General features: G+C 38.9%; 1 protein-coding gene across 1 annotated transcript in view; it reads right to left on the bottom strand.

Annotated features, from left to right (window-relative positions):
* LOC117403396 (zinc transporter 7) overlaps nucleotides 1–15817 on the bottom strand; it is a 39884-nt gene that overhangs the window by 4930 nt on the left and 19137 nt on the right. The window lies entirely within an intron of this gene.

The following is a 15817-nucleotide window of genomic DNA, read 5'->3' as shown; positions in this document are numbered from 1 at the left end:
GGGTGAACTCAGATGAAGCACTGCCATAACACTGCCCCTTCTCATAATGAAATGATTTTAAAAAACAAGCAATGCTGTTTTCTAGACATCTAATGATGTCCTCCATCTTCATCCAAACCCACCAACCAGCCACTAGAGCACACACACGTAGAAACCATTAGAGGTTCTCTATTGGCATGGTACCCGTGTCAAGTCAATACAGACAGACTTCTGCTGTTTGTCCTTTTGAACTAGGTGTATTCAATGCTCAAGAACACTGCTGTCTGATACTCTAGGACTATTTTTTATAATTTTTTTATAATAACCAGAAATATATATTTTAAATCTAATGTGCCTTCATTACTGTAGATTGTTATGTATGAATGATGCTGGCTGTCTAAGGCATATGAGAGGAAGAAACTGTGGTATTCTCAACTAGCCGCTGAAGCGGAACAGCGGGGATGGAGAGTCCGGGTTTATCCAGTGGAGGTGGGTTGTCGAGGATTTATGGCACACTCTACAACCCAGTTTCTCAGAGACGTCAGATTCAGTGGCCAAGAGTGAAGAACTTATCTGAAGTAGCAGAGAGGAGCAGCAATTGGCTGTGATTGGGTGTGATTCTGGTTGGGGACCTCAAGCACAATAGAAAGAAAGAAACAATGATGTACGGGTAAGTAAGCTGGGCTGAGTTGAGTGGGGGGTGGAGGAGGGTAATGCTGGGACACCAGAATCACCGTCGAGCCCTCTTGAGGTGTCGTGGGCTAGTCAACGAAACACCAAGGATGGAAGGTGCCCACTTGAAAGACCTCAGAGATGTACCCTACTTAGCTGAATCCAGACGGTTGTCATGCTGATGCGCTGGGGAGACCGCACTGTGGTTGATCCCCAGAGCCAGCATTGCAACCGTTGTGTGTGCTGATGCGCTAGAGAGGCAAAATAAGCTGATCCCTGGAGCCAGCATTACACTTCAGCCATCAACACCAGGCAGAAGGATATCTACATCATCATATGGAAGGAAACGCAAATGGATGGAGACACAGATGGATCACATTAGTTTACTGTAAAGCTACGTCTTAGTTGGTGCTTATCTTGGCGAGAGCCAAGTTCAAATCAGCATGAAGTTTTAACATCTACTCTCATGTAATGGAAATCATAAGAAAGACTTTTCAAGTGGTCAGGAATAGCTGACTCGCACTAAAGCTAGCTAATCTGTCTAAAAAGTAATCTCCAAAGTCTTCTGGGGCCAATGTGGCACCACATCAATGAAATCTGAGGTCAAGGGTCAACAACAGGCTTTTAATAGGAGTAACACAATTTGTACCCTAGAGAGATTCCGGCTTGTGTTCTTTCCTGGTTTAACATTGATCTTACCGTCTCACCCTGCATTGAAATTTTGCTGCAAAAAATCTATTCTGTGGTTGAGCATTTGAGATATGAGAAAGTGCAGTGGGAGGTAACAAGATGGTATGGTACATAAAGTGATATCTAATAATGCTAGCTCACTCTGTAACAGAAATCTTGCTTCCTCTATCAGCTCATACTAGTTACTATTTTTTTAATCAACTAATAAAATCTACAATCTGTATTGTTTTAGGATTGTTGGAGAAAGTTCAAGATCTCCGCTGCACTTGAGACTGTTTTGCAAGTCTAGACGGCCGTTGACAATGAATTCTGCACATCTGAAAAGAGCTTGGTCAAGCAGGATACAGACCCATAACCTACTGTGTACGGGATGGAGCAGGAAAAAGAAATTACAACAAAAAAAAAAGCACACTAAGCTTTCATTGTATAGTTTTTTTCCCGTTAGCAAAAGCACTTTTTTAAAACATACTTTTACAGTAAACAGTCTTTGCGTAATTATTTGTTTCGGTGAAGCCAGCTGAACAACAGCTTTTAAGCAGATGGCTGTGGATTGTGAAGCGAGTTTGAATACCTAACAGGCTGCCTGGAAAAAAAGGTCAACAGTATCAGGGAGCAAAGTCACCAATTGGACAGAGCCAGCAGGCAGTAACATTGAGACTCCATCGAGACTGCTGAGTCACTACCACAGTAGTGCTTCTCTCAGGTCACTGTTGTTTGGAGTCAGCCATTTTACCCATAATGCGCAATAATATTATTATAAAGTAAAACTTACAAAGAAACTAAGGGGCTGATTTGATCAACCTACACAATTTTTTAGTGCATTTTACAGCACCGTGGTTTATCCTGAGATTACCCATAAAAATAAGTGGTTGATGCACTCCAGGTTGATAACCTAGTGCTGTTAAGTTCTCAAAAAAAAAAAACAGCTGTAAAAAATCCCAGCGGGGCATTAATTTAAATTAAACCCTAAGTCAAGTAGAGAAATGTTTTGACTGGTGCCTTCATCCAGACATTGAGTCTTTAGCAAAGACCGTGTTACGCAGATATCCCCAACTTTCATCCAAATACAGTATTTATCAGGAACTTTTTGGAGAAATCACTTAACTATAACCAGCTGCAGCTCCATTTTAAACCCGTCTCCATATTCAACATATCCCAAGATCATGTGACCAGAAAGAGGCACAGTGTTTATTTGTGTAGATTGTTGTATCAATAGAAAGGCAGGACAAGATCTCTCATTATTGGGAGACTCTATAAAAATGTAAATTGTCAAAAGGGTTTAATCTTTTAATCTCCAAAATCGCTTTGTCTTAATCTCGACTGAAAGGTTCTGTCTTATTGCAGGTGCTAATTGGGAATTACAGATTGTTTTTGTTAAAAAAGTAGAAGGATTGTTAAAAATGCATTCTATTGTTTGATTATTCCACCAGCTGGCACACACAAAAAAAAGTACATGCAACATGTTTTTGAGTGACGCAGTATTATTGTCATAGTGTTGGGCAATACTTACGCCCGAACATACTGTACCTCTGAATATATATATTAAAAAAAACAAAAACACACACACACACACACACACACACCAAAAACAAAAAACCCGTGCATTATCTTGTGAGGCCAGATTTTCATGCCACATATGCACACTTCCTCATTCTATAATTAAATATTGTTTTGCTTTAGCCTATCAAAGCTTTCCTGCGATGATTCAAGGGTAAATCTTTCAGCTTGGGGTGAAAAACAACCTTTACCTGATCAATCCTAAAACAACAAACTGCAAGAAAAGAAACAAGTGCAATTGGTAGCAGCTGCTGATATTGAGGACACAACGGCTTCTAAAATACACAGAAAAAGAACAGTAGCTCTTGGCCTGGCTAACATCGTGCTACATTTGTTATGCAACTGCAAACACCTTACATTATGAACCTTTTTTCTGCTGGTTTCACAGACCTCAGTAAGCGCTAATCTTGGACTACCTGTCCTAAGATCAGGTTGTCTAATCAGGGTCTGTGAAACTAGCTGTAAATTTTAAGATTCCAAGCTCAGCTGGTATCTTCCAATGGGATAATAAATCACTCTACTCAGCAACCAATTTCCTAATCAAACACCAGAGGTAATAATCACTAACAATTGATGCATTGCGAACACTTTATTATTCAATAGCAAGAAGCGAAACTAATGCATAGACTTCACAAAAGCATTCAAACGACGGAAAACAAGCATATGCGAGTAATACAATATACATGTGAGACGTGAGGCTCAAAGTTGGGAACAAGGGCGATTTAATGCCGACTGTTTAATTGATGCTCTCAAGTGCAGGCACATACAGGGGGGTCCTCATAATCCCGTAATAAGAGTAATTTATAGTGAAATGCAATCTGAAACTTATACAAGAGGCTAGGAGTGTATAATAAGTTTAGTGAAGATTGGTGCAAAAGCAATGCAGCTAATGTGTTCACCCAATATAGTGTGACTTGGGATGAAATGATAGTAAATCCACGATACAAATAGTTATGAGCCCAGTATTTCATGATACACAGATTATCACGATAGTAGCAGTTATTTTGTAACTTTAAGTGAATAAAAATAAATTTTACTTGTGTTTTGTCTTTTTGTCTCTGTGGGATATGGTCTACAGAGCGTTAAAAAAAGAGCAAGGTTCTAGCAAGAATGAAGACATATCATGAGACTGAGGAAATCACCAACTTTCATTAGCAGTAGTACTGTTATCCTACCCCTAAAACAGAATGTAAAAAATAAAAACAGATCAAATTTGACACTCCCCATTTTGATGATACATTATTAATAACACACAGGTGGAAGAAAAATAATAATCTTAATGACATTTTCCCCAATACAGTTTTACCATTATTAAAATTTACAGAAAATTGAGACCTTGATTGAAGTCTGTCCAAATGGGACTGCAAATTTATTTTTCCTCCTTATGCTTTATTTACACATATTATTTATTTAAATGTACTTAGAAACAACCCAAAAATACAATTTAAAGCATGTCTTTCTTTCAATACATTTAAACTACTTGCTTTCTGTAAGGCACACACCATAGTAAAAAACTGCAACTAACTGTTCTCAATTATTTTTTAAATAAAACCACCACCCCAAAAGTAAAATTAAAAAGCATAACATTCCAATTTAAAAAAATGGAAAAAGATCCACTAAAATTACTTTCTATTCTTCTCTTACTGAATTTAAGCAGTGCAACTGTCTACTAGTTTAAATGCACATTTACATAACTTAACACATTGTTTTAAATGTTTAGTTTGCATTTATAAATAACCCTTGCTTGCGCAGGCAGTAAAGTATCGAACATGTGTTAGTGGCAGAATGACGGCGGAGAAATTAATGGAAAACTGTATTTTTGTACAATGGGACAAATAAAACTATAATGGGAGAAATAAAATGAGAATCTCTTCCAGGTAAAAAAATTGTGGCAACAAGTGAGGGTGGTGTTATAATGGGGGACACTATAGGGAAGGCATCGTACCGAAAAAAAAATCAAGGGAAATTCTTGTTTGAAGTTTTTCCTGCTTTCGCTGTTGTGGTTTTGCCACATATTCAGCAGATTGGATGACCATCTTCTATGGTACTTCCCTCTACATCTTTTTCTGTAGCCAAAGTCAGCCACACCGATGATTTTACCCTCTTATTTGGAGAGAAAAGCACTTATTCTGCTTCAGCCATGTTGAGCAAGTCATGTGACTATCGTTTTCTACGAGTATCGGATCATTTAAACATGTCCACGGTAGGATTATCATGAATATTCGTAATCATGATATATCGTAGTATCAAAAGTGTGATGGATGGACAGACGGACACAGCATATAGAATCCTCTCAAAACAAGTAGTTAATAAAGGGAGTTCATATGACTAACAAATGTAGTGCTCAACATACAACTTACACATATGGTATAGTACAATAAAAGAAACAGTGCATGACCAAGTCAAGAAGGCATACATTGATAAAGAAGCTTACTGCTTTTATCTTGAATTATAAAAAGACCTGCATAAGTGCACAAGTCAAGAAGGCATACATTATAAAGAAGCTTACTGCTTTTATCTTGAATTATAAAAAGACCTGCATAAGTGCACTTCATTTGTGTTAAATATTGAATCCAATACTTAAAACATATTTGCTAGTCTAATGTGAATTGCAAAGATTGGGTAAAAGAACAACAAATATCTACCTAAAGCTGTTGGTTTTTGGTTGTTTTTTTTTTAAAAAGAAAGAAAAGCAAGCCTTTCATCTGTTTCTTGGTATTTCATAGATTCAAAGATTCAAAACAGGAAAGTGAATGCAGAGCATTGAAAGTTTTTGACATCATTCAATTATTTCAACACTTCCTCTATCATTAATACTGTTCAATGTGTTGTTTACTGAGAGATGTAATGACATTGCTTCTCGTTTTTACATGATATAGGTGGCACTGTGACTGCTACAACATTGTCAATGCATGCCGCTGTACAGTATACTTCATGTTTTATAGCAGTGCAGGAACAAACAAAAAAAGTCTGAACGTGCATTTTGACTAAGACTTTCACAAGGGTATGTCTGGTTGGTTGTCAGTGGGCTTGTTAGTTAAAGTAAATTATGTATGCAAGTATTTTTTCACATTGCCCGTGATATATTAGTATATATAGTATATTATGAACCTGCAAATTGCTTCTTCGGCTTTTCACAGGTATACCTATGTCACTGCAGCTGTTTTGAAACTACATTTTCAAGTTATGCGTACAAAACATGTGCAAGGTTCCTGCTATGGGACCTCAGAAACCACTGTGAACTGATCAACACTAGTAAATCACTGGCATTTAAATGTGCCTACAAACCTTACATACCACATAGTGAAGCCGCCTTCTAGTGAAGGAAGTCACTATAACACACAAGATCAAGTCAAAACCAAAAGGAGGATAAGGCCACAGGAATATGAAACCAGAAGTCATCAAAATGAAAAAAAAGAAAACAGTAAAACCTAAGCAACAGAGGCACTTTGACTAAACAGCAATAAAGCTGGAATTAGAGAAAATGGTTTTAACTGTTTGCTCTGTGTCGATAGGACAGCTTAACTGGCATTGTTCTGGTTTTAAATCAGTTCTGAGAACCCAGGTTCAGATTAACAAGCATTTCCTGTACTGTAAGAACATAATAGGACTGCTCAATTTCAATATCAAGGAAATGCATGAAAACAGTATGATAGGTAGAGAGTCTGAAAAGCACTTGTTACACATTGCTAAACAACGCAGAATAATACCTGAAGCTTGCAATCTTAACCAGGCACTGGTGTCGAAAGGGCTTGCTGGCTTACACACAATAAACCCAGAGCTATTATTCAAAAACTGTTCCATTTCCCAACAAAAGGCTCTGGTTTATTCTTCACAAATTCATTTGGAGTACTCGGCAATCGTGAGATGAGAGCAGTCAGCCCTTTCAAAAGGAACCCTAGGCAGAGCGGGGGGGTTAGCATTCATTTGTGATTTAAAAGACGCTCTTGGTAGTCTCAGGTAGTGTTGTAAAGCCGATCCCCAATAGCACAAAAAAATAAATAAAAAAAAAAAAAACCACGCCTGGATTGAAACAGTGTTGGCATAGAAACAGGGGCCATACAAAGGACACAGATTTCCAGTAGCTTGCCGCTTTTGTTTAGATGTTGAATTTTAATGTTCAGTTTCAGCTTGTGTGTTGGTGCATTTTTTGTAGAGTATGCACTGAAAACTGTAATTCAGACAAAGCTTGCAGGGATATAATAGAAGTGCTTTTATGAAGCAGGGTTAGCTTTTGATTTCTTTTAAAACAGTGTTGACGTGTTTTGTTACATCTAACACAATGTCCGCTGCTAGCGTTAGCCTTTGAGTTTGGTCTAAGTGTAGGTGTACATATAGTGAACCCATATAGTCACCTCTAACCACACGCAGATGTACCGATTTGAGATCTAGATTAAAATGGCAAAACAATATAAATGTAAATAGAGACCCACACACATAGTGCACAGAGAAAAGTCACATCTGTGGCTCAGGTGTTGGGTGGTGCAAAAAGGAATAATTATTCACAGTGTATAAGCAGACAATGCGGTTAAAAAGAAGAAATGTTTATTTAAAACGGAGGTACCATACCCAGGGGAAAATGCATTATAATCACTCCCAAGAGTACCACAGTCACTCCACAAATACAGCTAGAAATGCGACAGTCTGGCAATACCCTTACCCCCCCCCCCCCCCCCCCCGCAATGTCATAATAGGTCAAGGTCCAGAATTATTATTATTATTATTGTAATTTTCCATTGGGAAGCTTTGCTTCTTTGTTGCAGTAACATTCAAAACAGACACAATACGTTCTTTGTAATGCAAATTCCAGTTCAACTAACGGAAGATGGTGATCTCCAGCTTGCAGGAAACCCAGTGAAATCAATATATATATACAATATATATATATATATATATATATATATATATATATATATATATATATATATATACACACATACACAGTACACAAAAAGGTTTAGGCAGGTGTGAAAAAATGCTGTAAAGTAAGAATGCTTTCAAAAATAGACATGTTAATAGATTATATTTATCAATTAACTAAATGCAAAGTGAGTGAACAGAAGAAAAATCTAAATCAAATCCATATTTGGTGTGACCACCCTTTGCCTTCAAAACAGCATCAATTCTTCTAGGTACACTTGCACAGGTGTATGATTAAACAATTATACCAAACAGGTGCTAATGATCATCAATTCAATATGTAGGTTGAAACACAATCATTAACTGAAACAGAAACAGCTGTGTAGGAGGACTAAAACTGGGTGAGGAACAGCCAAACTCAGCTAACAAGGTGAGGTTGCTGAAGACAGTTTACTGTCAAAAGTCATACACCATGGCAAGACTGAGCACAGCAACAAGACACAAGGTAGTTCTACTGCATCAGCAAGGTCTCTCCCAGGCAGAAATTTCAAGGCAGACAGGGGTTTCCAGATGTGCTGTCCAAGCTCTTTTGAAGAAGCACAAAGAAACGGGCAACGTTGAGGACCGTAGACGCAGTGGTCGGCCAAGGAAACTTACTGCAGCAGATGAAAGACACTTCATGCTTACTTCCCTTCGCAATCGGAAGATGTCCAGCAGTGCCATCAGCTCAGAATTGGCAGAAAACAGTGGGACCCTGGTACACCCATCTACTGTCCGGAGAAGTCTGGTCAGAAGTGGCCTTCATGGAAGACTTGCGGCCAAAAAGCCATACCTCCAATGTGGAAACAAGGCCAAGCGACTCAACTATGCACGAAAACACAGCAACTGTGCAGAAAAATGGCAGCAGGAGCTCTGGACTGATGAGTCAAAATTTGAAATATTTGGCTGTAGCAGAAGGCAGTTTGTTCGCTGAAGGGCTGGAGAGCGGTACACGAATGAGTGTCTGCAGGCAACAGTGAAGCATGGTGGAGGTTCCTTGCAAGTTTGGGGCTGCATTTCTGCAAATGGAGTTGGGGATTTGGTCAGAATTAATGGTCTCCTCAATGCTGAGAAGTACAGGCAGACACTTATCCATCATGCAATACCATCAGGGAGGCATCTGATTGGCCCCAAATTTATTCTGCAGCATGACAACGACCCCAAACATACAGCAAAAGTCATTAAGAACTATCTTCAGCGTAAAGAAGAACAAGGAGTCCTGGAAGTGATGGTATGGCCCCCACAGAGCCCTGATCTCAACATCATCGAGTCTGTCTGGGATTACATGAAGAGAGAGAAGCAACTGAGGCTGCCTAAATCCACAGAAGAACTGTGGTTAGTTCTCCAAGATGTTTGGGCCAACCTACCTGCCGAGTTCCTTCAAAAACTGTGTGCAAGTGTACCTAGAAGAATTGATGCTGTTTTGAAGGCAAAGGGTGGTCACACCAAATATTGATTTGATGTAGATTTTTCTTCTGTTCACTCACTTTGCATTTTGTTAATTGATAAATATAAACTATTAACATGTCTATTTTTGAAAGCATTCTTACTTTACAGCATTTTTTCACACCTGCCTAAAACTTTTGCACAGCACTGTGTATATATATATATATATATATATATATATATATATATATATATATATATATATATATATACACACACACACACACACACACACACATACATACAGTGCCTTGCAAAAGTATTCAGACCCCTGACCAATTCTCTCATATTACTGAATTACAAATGGTACATTGAAATTTTGTTCTGTTTGATATTTTATTTTAAAACACTGAAACTCAAAATCAATTATTGTAAGGTGACATTGGTTTTATGTTGGGAAATATTTTTAAGAAAAACAAAAAACTGAAATATCTTGCTTGCATAAGTATTCAACCCCTGTGCTGTGAAAGCTCCCAGTTTACACCGATGAAAGAAATTGCCCTAACGAGGACACAATTACCTTACCATTGGCCTCCACCTGTGAACCATTAAAGTTGCTGTCACATTTTCTGGATAAAAACCCCACTGTTGAAGGATCATTGGTCAGGCTGTGAATCTGAAGGAAAATGAAGACCAAAGAGCATTCTACAGAAGTTAGATAAAGTAATACAAATGCATAGATTAGGGAAAGGGTACAAAATAATATCCAAGTGTTTGGATATCCCAGTGAGCACAGTTGGATCAATAATCAGGAAGTGGAAGCTGCATCACACCACCCAGGCACTGCCAAGAAAAGGCCGTCCCCCAAAACTCAGCGCTCAAACAAGAAGGAGACTTGTGAGAGAAGCCACAGAGAGGCCAACAATCACTTTAAAGGAGCTACAGAGTTCAAAAAGTACCATCTGAAAGCACGTCTGGAGTTTGCCAGAAAGCATGAGAGTGACCCAGCTGCGATGTGGGAAAAGGTTTTATGGTCAGATGAGACCAAGATAGAGCTTTTTGGCCAAAACTCAAAGCGCTATGTGTGGCGCAAACCTAACACTGCCCATGCCTCAAGACACACCATCCCTACAGTGAAGTATGGTGGTGGCAGCATCATGCTGTGGGGATGCTTCTCATCAGCAGGGACTGGGCATCTTGTTAAAATTGAAGGAAGAATGGATGGAGCAAAATACAGGGAAATACTGCAAGAGAACCTGCTTCAGTCCGCTAAAAAACTGAAGTTTGGGAGGAAATTCACCTTTCAGCAGGACAATGATCCCAAGCATAAAGCCAAAGCAACACTGCAGTGGCTCAAGAACAAAAAGGTGAATGTCCTACAGTGGCCCAGTCAAAGTCCTGATCTAAATCCCATTGAGAATCTGTGGCACTATTTGAAAATTGCGGTCCACAAGCGTCGTCCAACCACCCTGAACAACCTGGAGCAAATCTGCCAAGAAGAATGGGCCAAAATCACTCCGACACCGTGCGCAAAGCTGGTACATACTTACCCCAAAAGACTAAAGCCGTTATTGCAGCGAAAAGTGGCTCTACCAAATATTAATGTGTGGGGGTTGAATACTTATGCAAGCAAGATATTTCAGTTTTTTATTTTTCTTAAAAATATTTAAAACAATGCTTAAAACAATGCTCTCTTTGCACTCTATTACAGGTATTAACCGTTCTCCCTTCCAGTCAGTGGCTGTTCCCATTATACAGTCAAGATACATTATGCTACAGAGCCTGACATATAGTGGTTTGCAGAAGTATTCACCCCCTACCAATAGTATCACATTTTGTTGAATTACAAATAATGTATGCACAGTTTTTCAAACAAACTTTTTTTATTCAAAGCTGTAATGGTTAAACTGAACACTGTTATATGAAGAGAAGGCTAAATATCCGCAAAACTTGCAAAGAAAATGTACAAATTGAAATGTACTGGTTGCATAAGTATTCAGCCCCTTAAGTCAATACTTGGTAGAAGCACCTTTTGCAGCAATTACTGCTATGAGTCTTTTTGGATAGGTCTCTACTAGCTTTGCACAGTAGGACAGTGATATTTTTGCCCATTCTTAACAGGAAATTGCTCCAGTCAAAAAAGTTTGTTGGGGATCGTTGATGGACTGCAAGTCTCGCCATAAATTTTCGATTCGATTCAAGTCAGGACTTTGACTGGGCCACTCAAGAACATTAATTCTCTTCGTGTTCAACCACTCCAGTGTGGCTTTGGCTTTGTCCTTTGGGTCATTGTCCTGCTGAAATGTGAATTTCCTCCCCAGTTTCAGAGTCTTGGCTGACTCAAACAGGTTTTCCTCAAGGATTCGCCTGTACTTTGCACCATCCATTCTCCCATCTATCCTGACAAGCTTCCCAGTCCCTGCTGAAGAGAAGCATCCCCATAATATGATCCTGCCACCACCATGCTTGACAGTTGGGATGGTGTTGACTGGGTGATGTGCAGTGTTAGGCTTGAGCAAGACGTGACGCTTGGAATTTAGACCGAAAAATTCAATTTTTGTCTTGTCTGACCACAAAACCTTTTTTCCACATGTCTGCAGTATCATCTGCATGCTTTTTCGCAAACTCCATACGTGCTTTAAGATGAGGCTTTTTGAGTAATGGCTTCTTTCTTGCCACCCGTCCATACAGGTCAGCTTTGTGTAGGGACCGGCTTATTGTTGATGTGTGAACACTGACTCACATCTCAGCCACAGAAATTTGCAGATCTCTCAAGGTCATTGTTGGCTTCAGAGTGACATCCCAAACCAGTTTCCTGCTTGCCCGGCTGTTCAGTTTGGGAGGGTGACCTGATCTGGGTAGTGTCTGGGTGGTATGATGCATCTTCCACTTCTAATGATGGACTTCACTGTGCTGAGAAGGATAATCGGCGCCTTTGAAATTTTCTTGTACCCTTCTCCTGCTCTGTGCCTCTCTATCACTTTATCCCTGACTTGTTCCGAAAGCTCCTTCGTCTTCATGGTTGCTTTGTTGGATCACTATGTGAGTAGCAGCTTGAAAGTCTTTATATACCTGAGGGAAATTATCTACAAGTTAAACCATTTCACTAATTTTGTGACCTTTCAAACAAATCATTTGTACCCGAGCTGATTTAGGGCTGCAGTAGCAAAGGGGTTGAATACTTATCTGTTTTTCTCTGTAAATCTTACTTATTTTATATATGCATTTTTTAACTTTATCAATGTGGAGTAGTTTGTGTAGATTCTACATGTAAAGTCTAATTTGAAAGCGTCGTGGAGTACGCTCAGGTGCCAACAAAATGTAAAAACTTTGCAGGGGGTGAATACTTCTGCAAACCACTGTATGCATTTAAAAGGCGTATTGATCAGCATTACTGGAAGGAAGGTAATTCTATTGTGCGTATTTATATATCTTAGATTAAAACTCTGTTCAAAGATAAGGTTGTGCAGTATTGTGAAAAAACAGCCAGTTTGTCATTCATTATTGCAGGGCTTCTCTCTGACCCTGTCCAAAGCCATTCATTGATCAAAGAGGCTAGTTTAGAGTAATCCATGAGCCTGCAATCTCATATACAATGCAGCCTTGTCCGGGAGCTGGGGCTTGGGGAAGCAATCCTTGGCTGAGACCCAGGGTCAGAACCACTGCGCCTCTGACATCTGCTGTCGGATCTTTTTCCTCAATGGAGAAAAGTAATTGGGTCTGGCTTTACAGACGACACATGGAATACTGCTTCCAAACGCACTATTCCAGGGAGCTTTTATATTGCTTCCGTAGAGCCACATTCTTTTCATTAACCAACAAGATGCTTTTGACCCCAAAGATATGGTGAGGTGAAACTACCTAGGAAGTTAAATAGAAACAGACTACCTAAAACTAAGGAATGAAAAATAAGAGCTTTCTTAAACCAAGTATGGTACTGCACATATGTGGTCTACATCGCAAATAGAAGCATACAAGACAGGCAAGGTTTATTGAACGTTCTTAATATCTGCAGTAAACTGAATAGTTCACAGCACCCCAATACAGTCTTCCTTCAAAGTACTTTGTATTGATATCTTAAAAGCATTATACACTATATCTGGGCAGCTCAGTAATGAAACCCAGTGTTTGAGGTGCAAGGCAATCAAGCTGAAGGGTATGTGTGCTAATGTCTAGGTATACCACAGGACTCCACCCTAACTGTCACGACTGATACCATTAACCACAGTCTGCAGTCCAACAGACAGCGAAGGCATACAGGAAATCAAAGCCCTTCTGTATGAGAATACCCCCCGCCCCCCCCAAAAAAACAACTGTGCTTACAAAAAACCACATTGTATACACCGTTCATTATGTCTGCTCGCAAATTATGCTCATAGATCTATAGCTCTATAACAGCAAGCAGGTAGGTGTTTCCCGTTACCGTTATCTTTCCGACTGACTATTTTGTGAAAGACGACTGGTATGCAAATATTTAGTTTACGCATGAAAGATTATCTTTCTTATAGGCAAACACCCACAAACTTTGAAGACTGAATAATGTTATCCATGTCATGGAAAAAATGCTTCCTATGAAATAAGCTTATGCTAGACTCTACCAAGGTCATTTCAGGCTCTAGCATCAATTCTTTAAAGCCCTGTCTGCCTATTCTATAGTTATTCCATCCAGGATGAGCGCTTCCATGTGAATAATCAGTTGCTGTTGGTGGTCCAAAAGTACAACCCACAAACAGCTTGTAGTGGCTCCTTATTGTCAGACAAAGAGGTCCCTTTACACAGACTTCTAAGGGGAGAATGATCATTTGATCACATGCAGTCCACTTCAGATCGGCAGCAAACAGCACATTAAAGTTAACGACTACATTTAGTGCTACCTTTTAACTTTTCATCTTATGCAATAATATAATTGAAGACAACTAACAAACTGTCTTCAAGTTATGAAAAATGTATAATGAATGATAGTCACATTTTGAAAAGGTGAATGAAGTAGAAGGCAATCCCCAGTGTGTTGAAAACTCATTAGTTAGGTGTATGTAGTTATTTTGCTGATCGTTTATTTACATTGTAAAACCATTTTTGATTGGTTCAATATAGTAGAACAAAGATTTTATCATTAGCACTTTGCATAATTACTTGTTATTTTTCTGTCCTTGTTTTATTGCTTGTACCTCAAGAACACAGTCCTAAAATGAACCCTATTAGATTATCAGCAGAAATTTTACAAAACATGACATTATTAATTATTATTATTATTATTATTATTATTTAATCATTTAGCAGAATTAGTCATTTATCCAAAGCGACTTACAGAGACTAGGGGGTGAACTATGCATCAACAACCGCTGCAGGGTCACTTACAATAGGACCTCGTTATATGTCTCACTCCCCGAGCACAAGGAGGTTAAGGGACTTGCTCAGGATCACACAGTTACCTCCAGTTTCAAACTGTTGCTCAAAATATTTACTATGTCCTCATTAAGTACATGAGTAAAGCAGAGTCTGAAACAATGAAGTACCCCTCGATGTTCTTTTAGTGCGCCTTCCTCTGTCACTCCGAGCGCCTTGGTTTCATACGGCGCTCCAGCAGCGAACTCTACTTAATTGTACTTAATGGTAATGTATGCAAATGATATGCTAAAGAGTATCGTGTGTGCCACAATGCTACACTGATCACCTGTTACCATCAGGGTCAACCATGGCAGCGCCCACAGAGGAGCAACCAGTTCTTAGTCTCACACTTGTTATTAAGCATTTCATGAAGAAAGTTCATGTCTCCACCATCATGTTGAGAATAGCCATCATCTTTCTTCTTTTCTTTCTCTCTTGAAGAATAATGAATCCATATCTAACTCGCTAGCTAGAACATGGAATGCTATGTGATAGAGTGGGTAAATGTTTTCATGGGTACAATTGCACAGTATTGATAACAAGCATATACATTCACACTCACTTCCTGGTTTCGTCATTACTTACTACGGCTGCTACGATTAAATCGAAAAATCGATTTTTCGATCGATTCCATTCCTCATTATATACATTGATATAAATACTGGATAACAGATTCAATAATTACATTTTTGTAATGCGCATTGTTAATAACAGTATTTAAGTTTATCAACGAAACTACACCGAATGCCCTGCCTTGCTATTTACAGTATTTCTGCCAGACAAGCAGTGGGCGTGCTCTTCTTTCCCTGCTCGTGTTAACTAGCATCTGATTTGCTGGTTCCATCCTACCAGCGAAACAGTTTTGAAAATGCTTTGTAAGTACACCCCTCTGTGTATTCGATATAAACAAACAAAAAAGCACGTTGCCTTGTATCCAGAGCAGGACGACAGGCTTGTATTCCAGATAAACAGCCTGTAAATAAATTGTGCACATTGAAGAAAACTGACTGTATATAGTTTGCACTTCTTTGGAGTTTCAAAATGAACTAATATTTAACAATATTTAACAACATTAAAAAAAAACCATCAACACAATTTTGGAGTAACGATCAGCTTGACCTATAGCGAGTATGCATGTTGTGGTAAGTAAATCAATTTATTTGTATTTATTATAGTTATTATTATAATGATGTTTTAGGCAGGGACTTCTGCTTTGTGTGTTTCACAGATAGTGAAGGTTAGGTGG

This window comes from Acipenser ruthenus, chromosome 10 (assembly GCF_902713425.1).
Source record: "Acipenser ruthenus chromosome 10, fAciRut3.2 maternal haplotype, whole genome shotgun sequence".
NCBI classification, from domain to species: Eukaryota; Metazoa; Chordata; class Actinopteri; order Acipenseriformes; family Acipenseridae; genus Acipenser; species Acipenser ruthenus.
The sequence above is the reverse complement of the archived record's forward strand: the minus strand, read 5'-3'. Positions and strand labels throughout refer to the sequence as shown.